The sequence below is a fragment of the Symphalangus syndactylus genome, chromosome X (genome assembly GCF_028878055.3).
Source record: "Symphalangus syndactylus isolate Jambi chromosome X, NHGRI_mSymSyn1-v2.1_pri, whole genome shotgun sequence".
In the NCBI taxonomy this organism is placed as follows: Eukaryota; Metazoa; Chordata; class Mammalia; order Primates; family Hylobatidae; genus Symphalangus; species Symphalangus syndactylus.
Genome location: NC_072447.2, coordinates 69,479,271 through 69,502,762, shown reverse-complemented (window position 1 = coordinate 69,502,762; position 23,492 = coordinate 69,479,271). Strand labels below are relative to the sequence as shown.

General features: G+C 39.7%; 1 long non-coding RNA gene across 1 annotated transcript in view; it reads right to left on the bottom strand.

The window, feature by feature from the left end:
* Positions 1-574: 574 nt before the first annotated feature.
* LOC134736057 (uncharacterized) overlaps positions 575-23,492 on the bottom strand; it is a 43,547-nt gene continuing 20,629 nt past the window's right edge. Inside the window, exon 3 of the long non-coding RNA XR_010119761.1 lies at positions 575-10,272. This is a non-coding gene — a long non-coding RNA (uncharacterized lncRNA). The remainder of the gene's footprint in view (positions 10,273-23,492) is intronic.

Sequence of the window (23,492 nt, the reverse complement as noted above, 5' to 3'; positions counted from 1 at the left end):
TTATCAAGTTAGGTTATGTAGGTTATTCATCACTTTGTGCGTTTATTTTTTCTCTATTAGTTAGTAGCATTTTAAGTCTTTTAGCTAAATTGAAGTGTAGGATACATTGTTAACTATAGTCACACTATTCTGCTATCAAATATTGGATCTTATTCTTTCTACATAACTGTACTTTTGTACCCATTAACCAACCTCTCTCATCTATCCTTGAGAAACACACACCCTTCCTCACCTCTGGTAACTATCATTCTACTCTCTACCTCTCTTAAATAATTTTAGCACCCACGTATGAGTAAGAATATGTGATGTTTATTTTTCTGTACCTGGCTTATTTCATTTAACATAATTTTCTTCAGCTCCAATCATGTTGCTGCAAATGACAGAATTTCATGATTTTTTATGACTGAATAGTATTCTATTGCATTTTCTTCATCCATTCATCCATTGCTGAACACTTAGGTTGATTCCATACCTTTGTTATTGTGAATAATAGTGCAATAATCATGGGGGAGCAGGTATCCCTTTGATATACTGATTTTCATTCCTTTGAATAAATACTCAGTAATACGATTGCTGGATTATATGGTAGTTTTATTTTTAGTTTTTAAATAAATATCATATTGTTTTCCATAATGGTTGTGCTAATTTACATTCCCAGAAACAATGTATAAGATTGTCGTTTTCTCCACATTATTGCCAATGTTTGTTTTCTTGATGATAATTCGTTTTTTCTTGATGATAATCATCCTAACTTGGTTAAGATGATATCTCCTATAGGTTTGCATTTCCTTGACAATTAGTAATGTTGAGTATCATTTCATATACTCGTTGACCATTTGTAAGTCTTGGTTGAAAAAATGTTTATTCAAGTTTTTTAACTCCTGATATTGTTTGGCTCTATGTCTCCAAATCTCATGTTAAATTTTAATTCCCAATACTGGGGGAGGGACCTGTTGGGGGATGATTGAATCATGGGGGTAGATTTTCCCCATGCTGTTCTTGTGACAGTGAGTTCTCATGAGATCTGATGATTTAAAAGCTCGTGGCACTTCTCCCCTACCGTCTCCTGCTACATGAGAAAAAGGTGCTTTCTACCCCTTTATGCTTCTGCCATAATTGTAAATGTCCTGAGGCCTCCCAGCCATTCTTCCTGTTAAGCCTGTGGAACCGTGAGTCAATTAAACCTATTTTCTCCATAAATTACCCAGTAACAGGTAGTTCTTTATAACAGTATGAGAATGAACTAATACAGAAAATTGGTACCAAGAGTGGGGTATTGCTGTAAAGATACCTGAAAATGTGGAAGCAACTTTGGACCTGGGTAATGGGCAGAGGTTGGAAGAGTTTGGAGGGTTCAGAAGAAAACAGAAAGATGTAGGAAAATTTGGAAATTCCTAGAGACTTGTTGAATGATTGTTGCTGAAATGCTGACAGTGATATGGACAATGAAGTCCAGGCTGAGGTGGTCTCAGATGGAGACTAGGAAGTTATTGGGAAATGGAGCAAAGGTCAATTTTGCTATGCTTTAGCAAAAAGACTGGCAGCATTTTGCCCTTGCTGAAGATATCTGTGGAACTTTGGACTTGATAGAGATGATTTAAGTTATCTAGTGGAAGAAATTTGTAAGCAGTAAAACATTCAAGATGTAACCTGGCTGTTTCTGAAAGTGTACACTCATATGTGTGAACAAAGAGATTATTAGAAACTAGATACTATATATAATAGCAAAGCAGACCATCAAAGTTTGAAAACTTTGCAGCCCAGTCATGTGGTAGAAAAGAAAAACTCACTTTCTGGAAAAAAATTCAAGCCTGATGCATAAAATTTTCAGAAGTAAAGAGAAGCTGTACATTAATAGCCAAGACAATGGGAAAAATGTCCCCAAGGCACATCAGAGACCTTTATGTGAGCCCCTCCCATCACAGGCCTAGAGGCCCAGGATAGAAAAAATGGTTTATTTGGCCAGGACTAGGGCTCAGCTGCTCTGTGCAGCCTTGAGACATGGTACCCTGCTTACCAGCCACTCTAGCCTCAGCTGTGGCTAAAAGGGGCCAAGGTACAGCTCAGGCTATGGCCTTAGAGGGTGTAAAGTCCAGGCTTTGGCAGCTTCCACGTGCTGTTGGGCCTGCAGGTGCACAGAAGGCAAGAGTTGAGGTTTGGGAACCGTATTAATCAGGATTCTGTAGAAAAAAAGAATTAATAAAATAGATGCTTATAGGAAAAGAAATTTATTAAAGAGTATTGACTCACACAATCACAAGGTGAAGTCCCACAACAGGATGTCTGCAAGCCGAGGAGCAAGAAAGCCAGTTGAGTCCCAAAACCTCAAAAGTAGGGAAGCTGACAGCAAACTTCAGTCTGTGGCTGAAGGCCAAAGAGCTCCTGGCAAACCACTGGTGTAAGCCCAAGTCCAAAACCTGAAAAACGTGGATTCCATTGTTTGAGGGCAGATAGCATGCAGCAAGCGAGAAATAATAAGGCCAGAAGACTCATCAAGTCCAGTACTTACAAATTCTGCTTGCTTCATTCTAGCTGTGCTGGTAGCTGATTAGAAGGTACCAACCCAGATTCAGAATGGGTCTGCCTTTCCTAGTCCATTGACTCAAACATTAATCTCCCTCAGCAACACTCTCACAGGCACACCCAGGAACAATATTTTGCATCCTTCAATTCAAATATGTTAACCCTGAATATTAATGATCACAGGAACCTCCACCTAGATTTCAGAGGATGATGGAAATGCCTGGATGTCCAGGCAGAATTCTGCTGCAAGGATGGAGCCCTCATGGAGAACCTCTACTGGGGCAGTACAGAAGGGAAGTGTGGGGTTGGAGCCCCCACACAGAGTCCCCACTGGGGCACTGCTTAGTGGAGCTGTGAGAAGAGGGCCACCATCCTCCAGACCCCAGAATGGTAGATTCACTGACAGATTGCCCCATGCACCTGAAAAAGCTTCAGGCTCTCAATGCTAGCTCATGAAAACAGCAACAGAAGATGTACCCTCACAGCCACAGGGGCAGAGGAGCCACCCAGGGTGACAAGAGACCATTCCTTGCAACAGTGTGGCCTGGATGTAAGACATGGGGTAAAAGATTATTTTGGAGATTTAAGATTTAATAACTGCCCTGTTGGATACTGGACTTCCATGGGGCCTGTAGCCCCTTTGTTTTGGCCAATTTCCCCCTTTTCAAATGGTAATATTTATCCAATGCCTGTACTCACACTCTATCTTGGAAGTAACGAACTTGTCTTTGATTTTACAGGCTCCTAGGAAGAAAAGACTTGCCTTGCCTCAGATGAGACTTTGGACTTGGACTTTTGAGTTAATGCCAGAATAAGTTAAGACTTTGGGGACTATTGGGAAGGCATAACTGCTTTTGAAATGTGAGAAGAACATAAGGTTTTGGAGGGGCCAGGAGCAGAATTGTATGGTTTCAAATCTCATGTCAAATATTCTCAATGTTGGGGGAGGAATCTGGTGGGAGGTGATTGAATAAAGGGGGTGGATTTCCCCCATGGTCTTCTTGTGAGAGTAGTGAGTTCTTACAAGATTTGATAGTTTAAAAGTGTGTGGCACTTTCCATCTCACTATCTCTCCTGCTGCCACGAGAAGAAGGTGCTTTCTACCGCTCTCCCCTTCTGCTATAAATGGAAACATCCTGAGTGCTATAAACGGAAACATCCTGAGGCCTCCCAGCCATGCTTTCTGTGAAGCCTGTGGAACCGTGTTAATTAAATATATGTTCTTCATAAATCACACAGTCTCACGTAGTTCTTTATAGCAGTGTGAGAACAAACTAATACAACTCCTCTTTAATTGAATTATTGCTGTTGAGTTATTTGAGTTTCTTGAATATTCTGTATATTAGTCCCTTGTTAAATGAATCGTTTCTGAGCGTATTCTTCTTTTCAAAAGTTTGTCTCTTCACTTGGTTGTGTCCTTTCCTATGCATAAGGTTTTTAGTTTAATATACTTCAGTTCATCTATTTTTGTTTTCATTGCCTGCACGTTTGAGGTCTCAGCCATAAAATCTTTGCCTAAATCAATGTCTGGAGTGATTCCTTTATGTATTCCTGTAATAGTTCTATAGTTTTGAATCTTATACTTAAGCAGATTCAGGAGCATGGGTTTTCTATCCATTTGCTTATGTTCTGTTCAATTTCTTTCTTCAGTGATTTATAAGTTTCCAAATGGATGTCTTTTACTTTCTTACTTTTACATGTATTCTTATATCTTTTTGTAGGTATTGTAAACAAGGTTTCCTTCTTGATTTCTCTTTAAACTAGATCGTTGTTTTATAGAAACACTACTGATTTGTCTATCTTAATATTCCGCAACATCACTGAATTTGTTTATCAGTTCTGAAACGTTATTGGTACAGTATTCTTTATTTTTTGTGGGGTATTTAGGTTTTTCTAAATGTAAGATTATGCTGTCTGCAAAGAGAAATAGTTTGACTTTCTCGTTTCAAATTCGGATGCCTATTATTTCTCTCTTGACTAATTGCTCTGGATAAACATTAAGTGCAATGTTCAATAGCAGTGGTGTAAGTGGGCATACATATCTTGCTCCAGTTGTGAGAAAAAAAGACCTTCAGAATTAGGCTAGGAGGCACAATGGCTGACTATATGCAGCAAGCAGGAATATAGGCCACTGAGGTACCAGGACATTGGAAAGGCTGGCACAATCCAAGCAGAGCTTTGGAGGGAAGACATGGAGAGTGGACAAAGGGAAGACAAAAATACTGGCTGAGTTGGAGGAAGATGGAAATTCAGCATGGGGTACCACACACTGGGACTCATTTCTGGCCACCAGTGACTTCTGGGGAAGGGGTAAGTTGAGCAGTTAAGAAGCAACCCACTCTCACCGCAAACCTTTGGAATCCTGGCAGCAGGAAAACCCATGACCCTCACAGACACTTGAGTTGTGTGGGAGAGCTGCTTAGAGAGGTGGTAGAAGGAGAACTCCAGCCAGTCTGAAGCCCAGAAGGTTTGGTGTGGCAGTATCTGTAGTGGAGCACAACCAGAGATTCTCATCCTACAAGGCTTTAATTAGTGCCCACACCAAACTGTGCCACATCACAATGGCTGCCACTGTGAAATATTGAATATAGGAGCAACACTAAGGTTGCTTCCAAAATTCGGCTATTGTGTTGTAAAAAACATGCAGACATCTTTTCAATTACTGATTTCCTTTCTATTGGGTATGTACCCAAGAGTGTGATTGCTGGATTATATGGTAGATCTGTATTTAGTTTTGTGAGAAACTCTAAACTGTTCTTCATAATTGTGCTAGCTTAAAAAAAAGTGTACAAGGATTCCCTTTTCTCCCCATGCTCACCAGCATTAATGACTGTCTTTTGGATTTAAATCATTTTAAATAGGGTAAGATGATATCATATTGTAGTTTTGATTTGCATCTCTCTGATGATCAATGATGTTGAGCACCTTTTCATATGCCTGTTTGGCACTTGTGTGTCTTCTTTAGAGAAATGTCTATTTAGATCTTTTGCTCATTTTAAAATCTGATTATTAATTGTTTTGTAGAATTGCTTGAGCTTTTTATATAGTCTGGTTATTAATCCTTTGTTAAAGGAGTAGTCCGCAGATATTTTCTTCTATTCTGTGGGTTGTCTCTTCACTTTGTTGTTTCCTTTGCTCTACAGAAGCTTTTTCACTTGATGTGATCCCATTTGACCATTTTTTGGCTTTGTCTGTACTTGTGAGATATTACTCAAGAAGTTCTTGCTGAGACCAATGTCCTGAAGATTTACCCCCATGTTTACTTGTAGTAGTTTCATAGCTTGAGGTCCTTGATTTAAGTCTTTAATCTGCTTTTATTTGACTGTAGTATATGGCAAGAGATAGGGGTTTAGTTTTATTTCTTTGTGTATGGATATCCAGTTTTCCCATCACCATATTTTGAAGAGAGTGTCTATTCCTTAGTGTATGTTTGTGGTACTTTGTCAAAAATGAGTTCAATGTAGGTATGTGGATTTATGTCTGGGATCTCAATTTTGTTTTATTAATCTATGTTTTTGTATTTATGCCAGTAACATCTTGTTTTGATTACTATCGCTATGTAGTTTAATCTGAATCAGGTAATGTATTTATTCCAAGTTTGTTCTTTTTGCTTTGGATAGCTTTGCTTATTCTGAGTCTTCCGTGGTTCCATTTAAATTTTAAGATTTCTATTTCTGTTAATAATATTTTTGGGATTTTGCTTATAGTTTATACTGTAGCTAAATGTGTATTAAAATGTTATAATAAGGTGGCAACTAAAGCAACCAATATAATGATAGTTCAACATCATGATGTCATGCCCAGGACTCATATTTCAAGCTCCATGCTAGGAGCTTTCTCTTCTTATATCCCAGTCCCCAGTCTTCCAAATTCTACAATAAGTAACCAAAGCGATATGCATTCCTGTATTCCTCAGTATTGAGAAATGACAAAAGACAGAGGGGACTGAGATAGAATAGAGACCCCTCTTAGGGGCCTGCCAGCCCGCACCCCAACCATGAAAATAAAAGAGAATTTTGAATTCCTTCAAGGGAAATTCCAGACACCTGATAGCCTTGAGAACCAAATGAACAACCTGATAAGCAAAAAGGTAATAATAGATTAAAGCAATAGCCAAGGAAATTAGAGCCACAAGATTGTTGGTTTCCTATAGAAACTAAAAATAACACCTCAACATATGTCCGTGAGTTGGTTTTCAGAAACTCAGACTCTCGCCAACTGAAAAATGCCATCTGCTGGCAGGTAGACCTCAGAAAAGAACTAATTCTGACTTCATTCTTTGTTCTAAATTTCTTCCTGAGGGTCTTGGAGACAGCCAAACCCACAGGCCAGATCTTAACATTTCTTTCTGCTGACCCTAAGATTTTAGATGACGCTTCGCTTCCTTAACCAATCACAAGTCAAAGAATCTGTGAATTCACCTATAACCTGTAAGCCTCTGCTTCAAGATATCTTATGCTTCTCAGCCAGGACAATGCATAATCTCCATGTGTTGATTTACAATTTTGCCTGTTTCTTGTTTGTTTGTTTTTGATGAGTTTTGTCTTGTTGCCCAGGCTGGAGTGCAATGGCATGATCTCAGCTCACTGCAACCTCTGCCTCCCAGGTTCAAGCAGTTCTCCTACCTCAGCCTCCCAAATAGCTGGGATTACAGGCATGTGCCACCCTGCCTGGCTAATTTTTGTATTTTTAGTACAGAAGGGATATCACCATGTTGGCCAGGCTGGTCTCAAACTCCTGACCAGATGTGATCTGCCCGCCTCAGCCTCCCAAAGCTCTGGGATTACAGGGCTGAGCCACTGCACCTGGCCTAAAAACTCTAATTTGTAAATCATCGTGGAGGTCAGGTCTCAATGTGAGTTTCCCAATTATACTTGATTGATGCCTTGCAAATAAACACCCTCTTTTCTCTGACTGTAAAACCTCAGCATATGATAGGGTTTGCCTGTGTCCCCATGCAAATCTCAACTTGAATTGTATTTCCCAGAATTCTCACATGTTGGGGGAGGGACCCAGGGGGATGTAATTGAATCATGGAGGCCAGTCTTTCTGGTGCTATTTTCCTGATAGTGAATAAGTCTCATGAGATCTAATGGGTTTATCAGGGGTTTCTGCTTTTGCTGCTTTCTCACTTTCTCTTGCCGCTGCCATGTAAGAAGTGCCTTTCACCTCCCAACATAATTCTGAGGCCTCCTTAGCCATGTGGAACTTTAAGTCCAATTACACCTCTTTTTCTTCCCAGTCTTGGGTATGTCTTTATCAGCAGCGTGAAAACAGATGATAGAGTAAATTGGTATGAGTAGAGTGGGGTATTGCTGAAAAGATACCAGAAAATGTGGACGTGACTTGGGAACTGGGTAACAGGCAGAGGTTGGAACAGTTTGGAGGGCTCAGAGGAAGACAGGAAAATGTGGGAAAGTCTGGAACTTCCTAGAGACTTGTTGAATGGCTTTGCCCAAAATGCTGATAGTGATATGGACAATAAGGTCCAGGCTGAGGTGGTCTCAGATGGAGATGAACAATTTGTTGGGAACTGGAGTAAAGGTGACTCTTGTTATGTTTTAGCAAAGAGACTAGCAGCATTTTGCCCCTGCTCTAGAGATTTGTGGAACTTTCAACTTGAGAAAAATGATTTAGGGCATCTGGTGGAAGAAATTTCCAAGCAGCAAAGCATTCAAGAGGTGGCTTAGGTACTGTTAAAGGCATTCGGTTTTATAAGGGAAGTGGAGCATAAAAGTTTGAAAAATTTGCAGCCTGACTATGCGATAGAAAAGAAAAACCCATTTTCTGGGGAGAAATTCAAGCTGGCTACAGAAATTTGCATAAGTAGCAAGGAGCTTAATGTTAATCCCCAAGACTATGGGGAAAATGTCTCCATTCAATGTCAGAGACCTTCACGGCAGCCCCTCTCATCACAGGCACAGAGTCCCAGGAGGAAAAAGTGGTTTTGTGGGCTGGGCCCAAGGTTCCATTGCTGTGTGAAGCCTAGGGACTTGGTGTCCTGTGTCCCAGCTGCTCCAGCCATGGCTGAAAGGGGCCAATTTTACAGCTCAGGCTGTGGCTTCAGAGGGTGGAAGCCCCAAGCCTTGGCAGCTTCATGTGGTATTGAGCCTGCGGGTGCACAGAAGTCAAGAATTGAGGTTTGGGAACCTCCAACTAGATTTCAGAAGATGTATGAAAACATCTGGATGCCTAGGCAGAAGATTGCTGCAGGAGTGGGGCCCTCTTGGAGAACCTCTGCTAGAGCAGTGTAGAAGGGAAATGTGGGGTCAGAGCCCCTACACTGAGTCCATACTGAGGCACTGCCTAGTGGAGCTGTGAGAAGAGAGTCACCAACCTCCCGACCCCAGAATGGTAGATCCACTGACAGCTTGCACTGTGCACCTGGAAAAGCCAGACACTCAATGCCAGCCTGTGAAAGCAGCTGGGAAGGAGGCTGTACCCTGAAAAGCCACAGGGGTGGAGCTTTCTAGGACCATGGGAACCAACCTCTTGCATCGCCTGAACTGGATGTGAGACCTAGGGTCAAAGGAGATCATTTTGGAGCTTTACAATTTGACTGCCTCACCGGATTTTGGACTTGCATGGGCCCTGTAACCGCTTTGTTTTGGCCAATTTCTCCCATTTGGAATTCCAATACCTGTACCCCCATTGTATCTAGGAAGTAACTAGCTTGCTTTTGATTTTACAGGCTCATAGGTGAAAGGGACTTGCCTTGTCTCAGAGGAAACTGTGGACTGTGGACTTTTGGGTTAATGCTGAAATGGGTTAACACTTTGAGGGGCTGTTGGGAAGGCATGATTGGTTTTGTAATGTGAGGACAAGAGATTTGGAGGAGCCAGGCTTGGAATAATATGGTTTAGCTCTGTCTCCACCCAAATCTCAACTTGAATTTTATCTCCCAGAATTCTCACTTGTAGTGGGAGGGACCCGGGGGGAGGTAATTCAACCATGAGGGATGGTCTTTCCTGTGCTTTTCTCATGATAGTGAATAAGTCTCACAAGATCTGATTGATTTTTCAGAGGTTTCCACTTTTGTTTCTTCCTCATTTTCTCTCGCTGCCACCATGTAAGAAATGTCTTTCACCTCCTGCCATAATTCTGAGGCCTCCCCAGCCATTTGGAACTGTAAATCCAATTAAATCACTTTTTCTTCCCAGTCCCGGGTATGTCTTTATCAGCAGTGTGAAAACACACAGATACAGTGTAGAAGTTTGATTTTACTGTGCCAGGAAAGTAAACCAAAGTTTGGTTGAGTAACAAAATCAGAGTCCTGTGTACAGAATGGTTCAGCTGGGGTCCTCCGTTAAAAGTCTCAGAATGCTGAAATCAGAGTGTTGTCAGAAAAGCTGTGCCATTCCTAGAGGCTCTGGAGATGAATCTGCTTCCAAGTTCATTTTGGCTGTTGGCTAAATTCAGTTCCTTGCAGTTGTAGGATGGAGGTCCCAATTTCCTCGCTTTTAATTGCTCTCAGATGCTACAGGCTGCTCTCATTTCTTCTCACGCTTTTCATGTGGTATGCTTTCCTGGAAAAATTGAGTCCCTTTCACGCTTTGAATCTCTAATTTCTCTTCTGCCATCTCTCCTATGTCTTCCACTATATCTCTCCTACTTAGAGATTGAGCAAGTTCTCTGTTTTTATGGGCTCACATGGTAGATGAGACTCAGGGGATAATCTAGGATAATCTCCTTGCTTCAAGGTCTGAAACCTTAGCTTTATCTGAAAAGTCTCTTCTGCCATTTGTAAACCTAAAATAATAAAAATAATTAGAATCTAATTTAAACAGAGTTCATTCAAGTGTAAAGTGTGAGGGTGAATGTTCAGGGGGGAAAGCTGTACCAAAGAATGGTGATCAGTGCTCCCGGTATGGGAAAAAATAAGAACCATTTATACAGACAAAATGGAGGTGTCAAACAGAATTACAACATTTTTCATACAAAGGCTAAAACAGAGATGTAAGATTTGATTCGCTACTATTGATTACATTCTAATGTAGTTGCTTAACATTGTATTGTAAAGAGGTAAATGTCACAAGGGTCTCTATCTTCATGTCATGTATAGGTTTGAATGAAAAATAGGGAGTCTGGGCCGGGCGCGGTGGCTCACGCTTGTAATCCCAGCACTTTGGGAGGCCGAGGCAGGCGGATCACGAGGTCAGGAGATCGAGACCACCGTGAAACCCCGTCTCTACTAAAAATACAAAAAAATTAGCCAGGCGTGGTGGCAGGCGCCTGTAGTCCCAGCTACTCGGAGAGGCTGAGGCAGGAGAATGGCGTGAACCCGGGAGGCAGAGCTTGCAGTGAGCCGAGATCACGCCACTGCACTCCAGCCTGGGCGACAGAGCGAGACTCCATCTCAAAAAAAAAAAAAAAAGAAAAATAGGGAGTCTGGTTAATGCAGGAAATTGCAACACAAAGGTCATGCACTAGATAAGAAAAATAGTTGTGCAATGTGAGTCAGCTTTCAGGGCTAACCTTTTCCTTTTAGCATAATACATTTGAAAGTTCCTGAAATTTTATCTTCTTCTTACACATTTAAGGTAACAGTCACAGATTCTTGGGATTCAAGTGTAGACATGATTTGGGACCATTATTCACCTGCCACAATAAATAGTGGAATTTATTCCATTTTCTATTTAAAAATATAAAAGATTGACATCTCTGTATTTTGTAGACTTCCTGATTATGCTAACTTTGCTTGATTGGATATATATTGACACTCAAGGAGATTGAGGTGCTACACATTCAGAGGATACTAAATCACAATATGATCCTTTGATATCTGATCCAAGTACCACAAAATTCTAAATTCAATTTCTAATAATTATTTCTATCTCTATTTATACACACACACACACACACGATATAATCATTCATATTAATGTGAGAAGCCTCTACCCATAACTGCTTTGATATTATTTACTAGCTAAATAAATTTGAGCAGGTTGTCTAATGTCTTTGTGTTTTGATTTTCTAACATATTTTACATAGGAAATAGTGGTAAATCTGCCTAATAGTGTTGTTAAGATTAATGGATTAATAATATATGTAAAGCACTTATAAAAGTATCTGGAGTATGACACTAAAATATACTAAATATATTTTAAATATACTTAAATATATAAAATATATAATAAATATATACTAAAATATATAAAATAAAACTATGAATATTATTGTTTTATGTGAATCCAGTTTTGACAGACCTTAAAAATATTTAATTGCTCTAACATTAACAGTAATATGTACAAAAATTCAAACACATAAATTAATAAAGACCCCCCAATAATCTTCTGTTGAAGATATATGTGAATTTTAAAGTGATTTTACAGTTTTAGTGGGCCATTTTGGCATAGCTGCATAAAAATATTCTACATTGATCCAATGTAAAGTTATATGGCATGATTTGTAAATAAGGTCTGAGATATGCAGTTCTTTCCATTGCATCTCCCTATCAATATACACAAGCACTTTTGATGTAATGGTAAAGTGGAGGTGGGTGGGGACTACATTCTATAGTCCCATATTTAGATCTCAGTCTTTTAGTGAGCCTGTATCTTTAGTTTGTGACCCTGACATGTACTTCTTAGTCATTTTTTTTCTCTTCTCTTTGGTGAGACAAAAAGATTATTAGGGGCTGTAATTGGGTATCCCCTTTTTTCCAAGTTGGTTAGACTCTAGTAAATAGTTTCTCTTGAGGACAGTCCTTATTAAGTAGAACTGAATACTCTGAGCATATTTCTTTTTATAATTGGAAAATGTTTATTTTTTTTCCAATTTTATTTTACATTCAGTGGGTACATATGCAAGGGGGAAGGGGAAAATAGCCATTTGAAATATGTTATTGTGAATGATGCTGCAATAAACAAAAGGGTGTGTGTGTCTTTTTGGTAGAACACTTCATTTTTCTTTTGGTAGGTAAACCAAAAAGTATCTGAGAAAGGCGTCAATCAATTTAGAGGTTTACTTTGCCAAGGTTAAAAATTATAACCCACAGGAGGGCCTGAGAACATGTGCCCACAATGGTTGTGGGTAATAGCATGATGCTGAGGTTGAAAGTATGAAGAATCCACCAACCAGGTAGTGAGTATAGTATCCAATAGTTAGTCTTCTTACAACCCTTAACCCCTGCCATGTCCCCTTGGATTCCCCAGAGTGTATTGTTTCTATTTTTAAAACCATGTATACCGAGTGTTTAGTTCCCACTTATAAGTGAGAACACATGGTACTTGGTTTTCTGTTTCTTCATTAATTTGCTTAGAAGAATAGTTTCCAGCTGCATCCATGTTGCTGCAAAGGACATAATTTTGAGCAGTTTAAAGATTTCTCAAAAAATGGGACACGGATTAGCATTAGACCCAGCAATCCCCCTACTGGGTATATACGTGCTGAACCAAAAATTAAAATTCTAAGTCCCCCAACTGACTGAATGGACCTTCTTCTCAGCCAAGGGGACACAAAGAAACATAAAAAACTAGTTTAGAGCATGATAAGAAGTGGGAGTCAGACATATCTCATTATAATCTCATTTCTTTGGAGTCCAGGCACAACTAACTAGCGTTAACATTAAAATAGAGATCCTAAGACTAACAGAAAAAAAAATCTTTGAAGGAATTAAATACCAACTCCAGCCTGACTCTGTTATAACATCACAAGACAGATAACAGGCCTTAAAAGGAAATAAAAGTATTTTAATTAGGTGGCTGGCAAGATAGCTCAATAGGAACAGCTCCAGTCTGCAGCTCCCAGCGAGATCAATGCAGAAGGCAGGTGATTTCTGCATTTCAAACTGAGGTACCTGGGTCATCTCACTGGGACTGGTTAGTCAGTGGGTGCAGTCCACAGAGGGTGAGTCAAAGCAGGGTGGGATGTTGCCTCACCCGGGAAGCACAAGGGGTTGGGGAACTCCCTCCCCTAGCCAACAGAAGCCATAAGAGACTGTGCCTTGAGGGACAGTGCATTCTGGCCCACATACTACGCTTTTTCCACAGCCTTCACAACCCACAGACCAGGAGATTCCCTCAGATGCCTAGGCCACTAGGGCCCTGGGTTTCAAGCAAAAAACTGGGCGGCCGTTTGGGCAGAAACCGACCTAGATGCAGGAGTTTTTTTTCATACCTCAGTGGCACCTGGAATGCTAGCAAGACAGAACCATTCACTCCCCTGGAAAAAGGACTGAAGCCAAGGAGCCAAATGATCAGCTCAGAGGATCCCACCCCCACAGAGCCCAGCAAGAGAGGATCCACTGGCTTGAAATTCTTGCTGCCAGCACAGCAGTCTGAAGTTGACCTGGGATGCTCCAGCTTGGTGGGCGGAGGGGCGTCTGCCAATAGTGAGGCTTAAGTAGGCAGTTTTCCCCTCACAGTATAAACAAAGCTGCCAGGAAGTTCGAACTGGGCAAAGCCCACCACAGTTCTGCAAAGCTGCTGTAGCCAGACTGCCTCTCTACATTCCTCCTCTCTGGGCAGGGCATCACTGAAAGAAAGGCAGCAGCCACAGTCAGGGGCTTATAGATAAAACTCCCATCTCCCCGTGACAGAGCACCTCGGGGAAGGGGCAGCTGTGGACGCGGCTTCAGCAGAGTTAAACTTTCCTGCCTGCTGGCTCTGAAAAGAGCAGCAGATCTCCCAGCATAGTGCTCGACCTCTGCTAAGGAACAGACAGCCTCCTCAAGTGTGTCCCTGACCCCTGTACCTTCTGTCTGGGAGACACTTCCCAGCAGGGGTCGACAGACACCTCATATAGGAGAGCTCTGGCTGGCATCTGGCGGGTGTCCCTCTGGGAAGAAGCTTCCAGAGGAAGAAACAGGCAGCAATCTTTGCTGGTCTGCAGCCTCTGCTGGTGATACCCAGGCAAACACGGTCTGGAGTGGACGTCCAGCAAACTCCAGCAGACCTGCAGCAGAGGGGCCTGTCAGAAGGAAAACCAACAAACAGAAAGGAATAACATCAACATAAACCAAAAGAACGTCCACACAGAAACCCCATCCAAAGGTCACCAACATCAAAGACCAAAGGTAGATAAATCCACAAAGATGAAGAAAAACCAGTGCAGAAAGGCTGACAATTCCAAAAACCAGTACTCCTCTTCTCCAAAGATCACAACTCCTTGCCAGGAATGGAACAAAACTAGATGGAGAATGAGTTTGATAAACTGAAAGAAGCAGGCTTCAGAAGGTGGGTAATAACAAACTCCTACAACCTAAAGAAGCAGGTTCTAACCCAATGCAAAAAAACTAAGAACCTTGAAAAAAGGTTAGAGGAATTGCTAACTGGAATAACCAGTTTAGAGAAGAACATAAACGAACTGATGGAGCTGAAAACCACAGTATGAGAACTTCGTGAAGCATACACAAGTATCAATAGCTGAATCGATCAAGCAAAAGAAAGGATATCAGAGATTAAAGATAAAATTACTGAAATAAAGTGCAAAGACAAGATTAGAGAAAAAAAAATGAAAAGGGACAAAGCCTCCAAGAAATATGGGACTTTGTGAAAAACCAAATCTACGTTTGATTGGTGTACATGAAAGTGACAGGGAGAATGGAAAGAAGCTGGAAAACACTCTTCAGGATATTGTCCAGGAGAACTTCTGCAATCTAGCAAGACATGCCAAAATTCAAATTCAGGAAATACAAAGTACATCACAAACATACTCCTTGAGAAGAGGAACCCAAAGGCAAATATTCATCAGATTCACCAAGGTTGAAATGAAAGAAAAAATGTTAAGGGCAGCCAGAGAGAAAGGTTGGGTTACCCACAAAGGGAAGCCCATTAGACTAAGTGGATCTCTCTGCAGAAACCCTACAAGCCAGAAGAGAGTGAGGACCACTATTCAACATTCTTGAAGAAAATAATTTTCCACCCAGAATTTCATATCCAGCCAAACTAAGCTTCATAAGAAAAGAAGAAGAAAAATACTTTACAGACAAGCAAATGCTGAGTGATTTTGTCACCACCAGGCCTGCCTTACAAGAGCTCTAGAAGGAAGCACTAAATAGGGAAATGAAAAACCAGTACCAGCCACTGCAAAAACATACCAAATTTTAAAGACCATTGACACCATGAAGAAACTGCATCAACTAATGGGCAAAATAACCAGCTAGCATCATAATGACAGGATCAAATTCACACATAACAATGGTACCCTTAAATGTAAACAGGCTAAATGCCCCAAATAAGAGACACAGACTGGCAAATTGGATACAGAGTCAAGACCCATCAGTGTGCTGTATTCAGGAGACCTATCTCACGTGCAAAGAAACTCATAGGCTCAAAAAAAAGGAATGGAGAAATATTTACCAAGCAAATGGAACACAAAAAACAAGCAGAGGTTGCGATCCTAGTCTCTGATAAAACAGACTTTAAATCAACAAAGACCAACAAAGACAAAGAAGGGCATTACATAATGGTGAAAAATCAACGCAACAAAAAGAGCTAACATATATATGTGTGTGTGTATGTATATATATATACACATACACACATACATATGTACACATACATATGTACACACACATACACCCAATACAGGAGCACCCAGATTTATAAAGGAAGTTCTTACAGACCTACAAAGAGACTTAGACTCCCACACAATAATAGTGATGGACTTTAACACCCCACTGTCAACATCAGACAGATCAACAAGACAGAAAATTAACAATGATATTCAGGACTTGAATTCAGCTCTGGGCCAAGCAGACCAAATAGACATTTACAGAACTCTCCACCCCAAATCAACAGAATAAACATTCTTCTCTGCACCACATCACACATATTCTAAAATTGACCACATAATTGGAAGTAAAATACTCATCAGCAAATGCAAAAAAAATGGAAATCATAAAAAGTCTCTCAAACCACAGTGCAATCAAATTAGAACTCAGGATTAAGAAAGTCACTCAAAACCCCACAACTACATAAAAACTGAACAACCCGTTCCTGAATAATTACTGGGTAAACAACAAAGTTAAGGAAGAAATAAATAATTTCTTAGAAAACAATGACAACAAAGACACAATGTACCACACTCTCTGGGACACAGCTAAAGCGGTGTTTAGAGGGAAATTTATAGCACTAAATTCCTACAGGAGAAAGCAGATCTAAAATTGACATCCTAGCATCATGATTAAAAGAATTAGAGAAGAGCAAACAAATTCAAAACCTAGCAGAAGACAAGAAATAACTAAGATGAGAGCAGAACTGAAGGAGATAGAGACACGAAAAACCCTTAAAAATCAATGAATCCAGGAGGTGGTTTTTTGAAAAGATTAACAAAATAGATGGACCACTAGCCAGACTAATAAAAAAGAAAAGAGAGAAGAATCAAATAGACACAATAAAAATGAAAAAGGGGATATCACCACTGATACCACAGAAATACAAACTACCATCAGAGAATACACTACACATCAGGAAGAAATCGAATCCCTGAGTTGACCAATAACAAGTTCTGAAATTGAGGCAGTAATAGCCTACCAACCAAAATGAGCCCAGGACAAGATGGATTCACAGCCAAATTCGACCAGAGGTACAAAGAGGAGCTGGTACCATTCCTTCTGAAACCACTCCAAACAACAGATAAAGAGGGACTCTTTCCTGACTTATTTTATGAGGCCAACATCATTCTGACACCAAAACCTGGGAGAGACACACCAAAACCAGAAAATTTCAGGCCAATATCCCTGATGAACATCGAGACGAAAATCCTTAATAAAATACTGGCAAACTGAATCCAGCAGCACATCAAAAAGCTTATGTACCACGATCAATTTGGCTTCATCCCTGGGATGCAAGGCTGGTTCAACATATGCAAATCAATAAACATAATCCATCATAAAAATAGAAACAGTGACAAAAACCGCATGATTATCTCAATAGATGCAGAAAAGGCCTTTGACAAAATTCAACAACCCTTCATGCTAAAAACTGTCAATAAATTTGGTATTGATGGGACGTATCTCAAAATAATAAGAGCTATCTATGACAAACCCACAGCCAATATCATACTGAATGGGCAAAAACTGGAAGCACTCCCTTTGAAAACTGGCACAAGACAGGGATGCCCTCTCTCACCACTCCTATTCAACATAGTGTTCGAAGTTCTGGCCAGGGCAATCAGGCACGAGAAGGAAATAAAGGGTATTCAATTAGGAAAAGAGGAAGTCAAATTGTCCCTGTTTGCAGATGACATGATTGTATATCTAGAAAACCCCATTGTCTCAGCCCAAAATCTCCTTAAGCTGATAAGCAACTTCAGCAAAGTCTCAGGATACAAAATCAATGTACAAAAATCACAAGCATACTTATACACCAATAACAGACAAACAGAGAGCCAAATCAGGAGTGAACTCCCATTCACAATTGCTTCAAAGAGAATAAAATACCTAGGAATCCAACTTACAAGGGACGTGAAGGACCTCTTCAAGGAGAACTACAAACCACTGCTCAATGAAATAAAAGAGGATACAAACAAATGGAAGAACATTCCATGCTCATGGGTTGGAAGAATCAATGTCTTGAAAATGGCCATACTGCCCAAGATAATTTATAGATTCAATGCCATCCCCATCAAGCTACCAATGACTTCCTTCACAGAACTGGAAAAAACTACTTTAAAGTTCATATGGAACCCAAAAAGGGCCCGTATTGCCAAGTCAATCCTAAGCCAAAAGTGTTATTTTGGCTTAGGATTGGCTGGAGGCATCACGCTACCTGACTTCAAACTGTACTACAAGGCTACAGTAACCAAAACAGCATGGTACTGGTACCAAAAAAGAGATATAGATTAATGGAACAGAACAGAGCCCTCAGAAATAATGCCACATATCTACAGCTATCTGATCTTTGACAAACCAGATAAAAACCAGCAATGGGGAAAGGATTCCCTATTTAATAAATGGTGCTGGGAAAACTGGCTAGCCATATGTAGAAAGCTGAAACTGGATCGCTTCCTTACACCTTATACAAAAATTAATTCAAGATGGATTAAAGACTTACATGTTAGACCTAAAACTATAAACACCCTAGAAGAAAACCTAGGCATTACCATTCAGGGCATAGGCACGGGCAAGGACTTCATGTCTGAAACACCAAAAGCAATGGCAACAAAAACCAAAATTGACAAATGGGATCTAATTAAACTAAAGAGCTTCTGCACAGCAAAAGAAATTACCATCAGAGCGAACAGGCAACCTACAAAATGGGAGAAAATTTTTGCAACCTACTCATCTGACAAAAGGCTAATATCCAGAATCTACAATGAACTCAAACAAATTTACAAGAAAAAAACAAACAACCCCATCAAAAAGTGGGCGAAAGACATGAACAGACACTTCTCAAAAGAAGATACTTATGCAGCCAAAACACACATGAAAAAATGCTCATCATCACTGGCCATCAGAGAAATGCAAATCAAAACCACAATGAGATACCATCTCACACCAGTCAGAATGGCCATCATTAAAAAGTCAGGAAACAACAGGTGCTGGAGAGGATGTGGAGAAATAGGAACACTTGTACACTGTTGGTGGGACTGGAAACTAGATCAACCATTGTGAAAGTCAGTGTGGCGATTCCTCAGGGATCTAGAACTAGAAATACCATTTGACCCAGCCATCCCATTACTGGGTATACACCCAAAGGACTATAAATCATGCTGCTATAAAGACACATGCACAGGTATGTTTATTGCGGCACTATTCACAATAGCAAAGACTTGGAAGCAACCCAGATGTCCAACAAGGATAGATTGGATTAAGAAAATGTGGCACATATACACCATGGAATACTATGCAGCCATAAAAAATGTCCTTTTTACGGACATGGATGAAAACTGGAAACCATCGTTCTCAGTAAACTATCGCAAGGACAAAAAAAACCAAACACCGCATGTTCTCACTCATAGGTGGGAACTGAACAACGAGAACACATGGACACAGGAAGGGGAACATCACACTCCGGGGACTGTTGTGGGGTGGGGGGAGGGGGGAGGGATAGCATTAGGAGATATACCTAATGCTAAATGAGGAGTTAATGGGTGCAGCACACCAACATGGCACACGTATACATATGTAACAAACCTGCACATTGTGCACATGTACCCTAAAACTTAAAGCATAGTAATAATAAAATAAAATTAAATTAAATTAAAAAAAAGACACATAAAGAAAAAAAGAGCTATTTATGACAAACCCACCGCCAATATCATACTGAATAGGCAAAAGCTGGAAGCATTCCCCTTGAAAACCAGCACAAGATAAGAATGCTGTCTCTCACCACTCCTACTAAATCTAGTATAGTAAGTTCTGGACAGGGCAATCAGGCAAGAAAAAGAAATAAAGGGTATTCAAACAAGAAGAGAGAAGTCAAATTGTCTCTGTTTGCAGATGACATGACTGTATATTTAGAAAACCCTATCATTTCAGCCCAAAATTTCCTTAAGCTGAGAAGCAACTTCACCAAAGTCTCAGGATACAAAACAGATGTGCAAAAATCACAAGCATTCCTATACACCAATAACAGGCAGAGAGCCAAATCATGAGTGAACTCCCATTCACAATTGCTACTAAGAGGGTAAAATACTTAGGAATACAACTTACAAGGGATGTGAAGGACCTCTTGAAGTAGAACTACAAACCACTGCTCAAGGAATTAAGAGAGGACACAAACAAATGGAAAAGCATTCCATGCTCATGGATAAGAAGAATCAGTATCGTGAAAATGGCCATAATCCCCAAAGTAATTTATAGATTCAATGCTATCGCCATCAAGCTACTATTGACTTTCTTCACAGAATTAGAAAAAAAATTACTTTAAATTTCATATGGAACCAAAAAAGAACCCATGTAGCCAAGACAACCCTAAGCAGAAAGAACAAAGCTGGAGGCATCACACTACCTGACTTCAAACAATACTACAACACTGCAATAACCAAAAGAGCATGGTACTGGTACCAAATCAGATATATAGACTGATGGAACAGAATAGAGGCCTCATAAATAACGCCACACATCTACAACCAACTGATCTTTGACAAAACTGACAAAAACAAGCAATGGAGAAATGATTCTGTATTTAGTAAATGGTGTTGGGAAAACTGGCTAGCCATATGCAGAAAACTGAAACTGGACCCTTTCCTTACAGCTTATACAAAAATTAAGTCAAGATGTATTAAATACTTAAACCTAAGTCCTAATACCATAAAAACCCTAGAATAAAACCTAGGCAATACCATTCAGGACATAGGCATAAGCAATCACTTCATGGCTAAAACACCAAAAGCAATTTCAACCAAAGCCAAAATTGACAAATGGGATCTAATTAAAGAGCTTCTGCAGAGCAAAACAAATTATCATCAGAATGAACAGGCAACCTACAGAATGGGAGAAAATTTTTGCAATCTATCCATCTGACAAAGGGCTAATATCCAGAATCTACAAAGAACTTACACAAATTTACAAGATAAACAGCCCCATCAAAAAGTGGGTGAAGAATATGAACAGACACTTCTCAAAAGAAGACATTTATGTGGCCAACAAACATATGAAAAAAAGCTCATCATCACTGTTCATTAGAGAAATGAACATCAAATCCTCAAGGAGATACCATCTCACGCCAGTCAGAATGGTGATCATTAAAAAGTCAGGAAACAACAGATGCTGGAGAGGATGTAGAGAAATAGGAATGCTTTTACACTGTTGGTGGGAGTGTCAATTAGTTCAACCATTGTGGAAAACAGTGTGGTGATTCCTCAAGGATCTAGAACCAGAAATACCATTTGACCCAGCAATCCCATTACTGGGTATATACCCAAAGGATTATAAGTCATTCTACTATAAAGACACATGCACACGTATGTTTATTGCAGCAGTGTTCATAATAGTGAAGACCTAAATGCCCATCAATGATAGATTGGATAAAGAAAATGTGGCACATATACAACATGGAATACTGTGCAGCCATAAAAAGGGATGAGTTCATATCCTTTGCAGGAACATGGATTAAACCATAATTCTCAGCAAACTAACACAGGAACAGAGAACCAAACACCGCATGTTCTCACTCATAAGTGGGAGGTGAACAATGAGAACACATGGACACAGGGAGGGGAACATCACACACTGGGGCCTGTCAGGGGGTGGGGTCCTAGGGGAGGGATAGCATTAGGAGAAATACCTAATATAGATGATGGGTTGATGGGTGCAGCAAACCACCATGGCATGTGTATACCTATGTAACAAACCTGCATGTTCTGCACATGCATACCAGAACTTAAAGTATAATAAAAAAAAATTGAAAAATGAGATCTAATTAAACTAAGGATCTTCTTTATAGCAAAAAAAACCTATCAACAGAGTAATCAGACCACTTACAGAATCAGAGAAAATGTTTGAAAACTATGCATCTGAGAAAGGTTTAATACCCAGAATCTATAAGGAAATCAAACCAATCAACAAGCAATAATCAAAAACCCCCATTAAAAATGGGCAAAGGACATGAAGAGACCCTTTTCAAAGAAAGACATACATGCAGCCAACATGCATATGAAACAAATGCACATCACTAACAATTAGACAAAATGCAACTGAAAACCACAATGAGATATCATCTCACACCATTCAGAATGGCTACTTTTAAAAAATCAAAAAATAACACATGCTACCAAGGTTGTAGAGAAACGTGAAGGCTTATGCACTGCTGATGCGAATACGTATCAATTTATCCATTGTGGAAAGCAGTTTGGTGTTTTCTCAACAAACATAAAAACAACTACCATTCTACCCAGCAATCCCATTATTGAATATATATCCAGAAGAATATAAATTGTTCTACCATAAAGATAAAGGCATACATATGTTCATTTGCAGCACTATTCACAATAGCGAAGACATGGAATTTACCTAAGTTCTCATTAATGGTAGACTAGATAAAGAAAATGTGGTACATATGCATCGTGGAATACTACACAGCCATAAAAAAGAGAATGAGACCATGTCCTTTCCAACAACATTTATGGAGCTGGAGGCCATTATCCTAGGCAAACTAATGTTGCAACGGAAAAACCAAATACTTCATATTCCCATTTATAAATGGGAGCTGAACATTGAGTATACATGGATACACAGAAGCCAACAAAAGACACCAGGGCCTATTTGAGGGTAGAAGGTGGGAGGAGGGTAATGATCCAAAAGCTACTTATCATATACTATGCTTATTACCTGGGTAACAAAATAGTTTGTACATCAAACCCCTGTGACATGCAATTTACCTGTATAACAAACCTGCACTTCTACCGCTGTACGTAAAATAATAGTTAAAAAGACAAAAGAAAAGAAAAAGTTAGAGATAACAAAAATCTCAAGACTTGAGGAATAAAGTCATTTAAACTTTAAAAGTTTAAAAGTCATTAAAATGTCATTCAGAGTAGCAGAACATGGTATCCTCCCCTTGGGTCTCAAATATTTAAGTGGGTTTTATTGCCTGCGAGGCTCCTGCATAGATTAATACTGGATTTCGGGGAAAAAGGGAGAAGGATACTGAACACTGACCTTCATGAATTCTGAGTTCTCCATACCAGCTATATACTGATCAACCTTGATGTATGAATGTAAGCAATTGATAAAAATCCTAGTACACACAGGAGGATAATTAAGAACAAAGCAAAAAAACTTTAATGCACAAATTCCAAATGAAATATAGCAAATCAAATATAGGAATATACTTCAAGAATAAGACCCCATGATGAAGTTTAGGCCAAGAGCAAAAGGATAAGTCAACATACGAATAAAGTAATTTAACACATTAATATGTCAAAAAGGAATTTATATGTTTATTCTGATAGATGACAAAAAAACATTTAATAAAATTGAGTATCTCCCTGACTTGAAAAAAATGGTAACTGTGGAATTCCAAAAAGTAAATTTTCTTTATTTTATAAATAGCATTTATGTGAACTCAAGTACAAATATA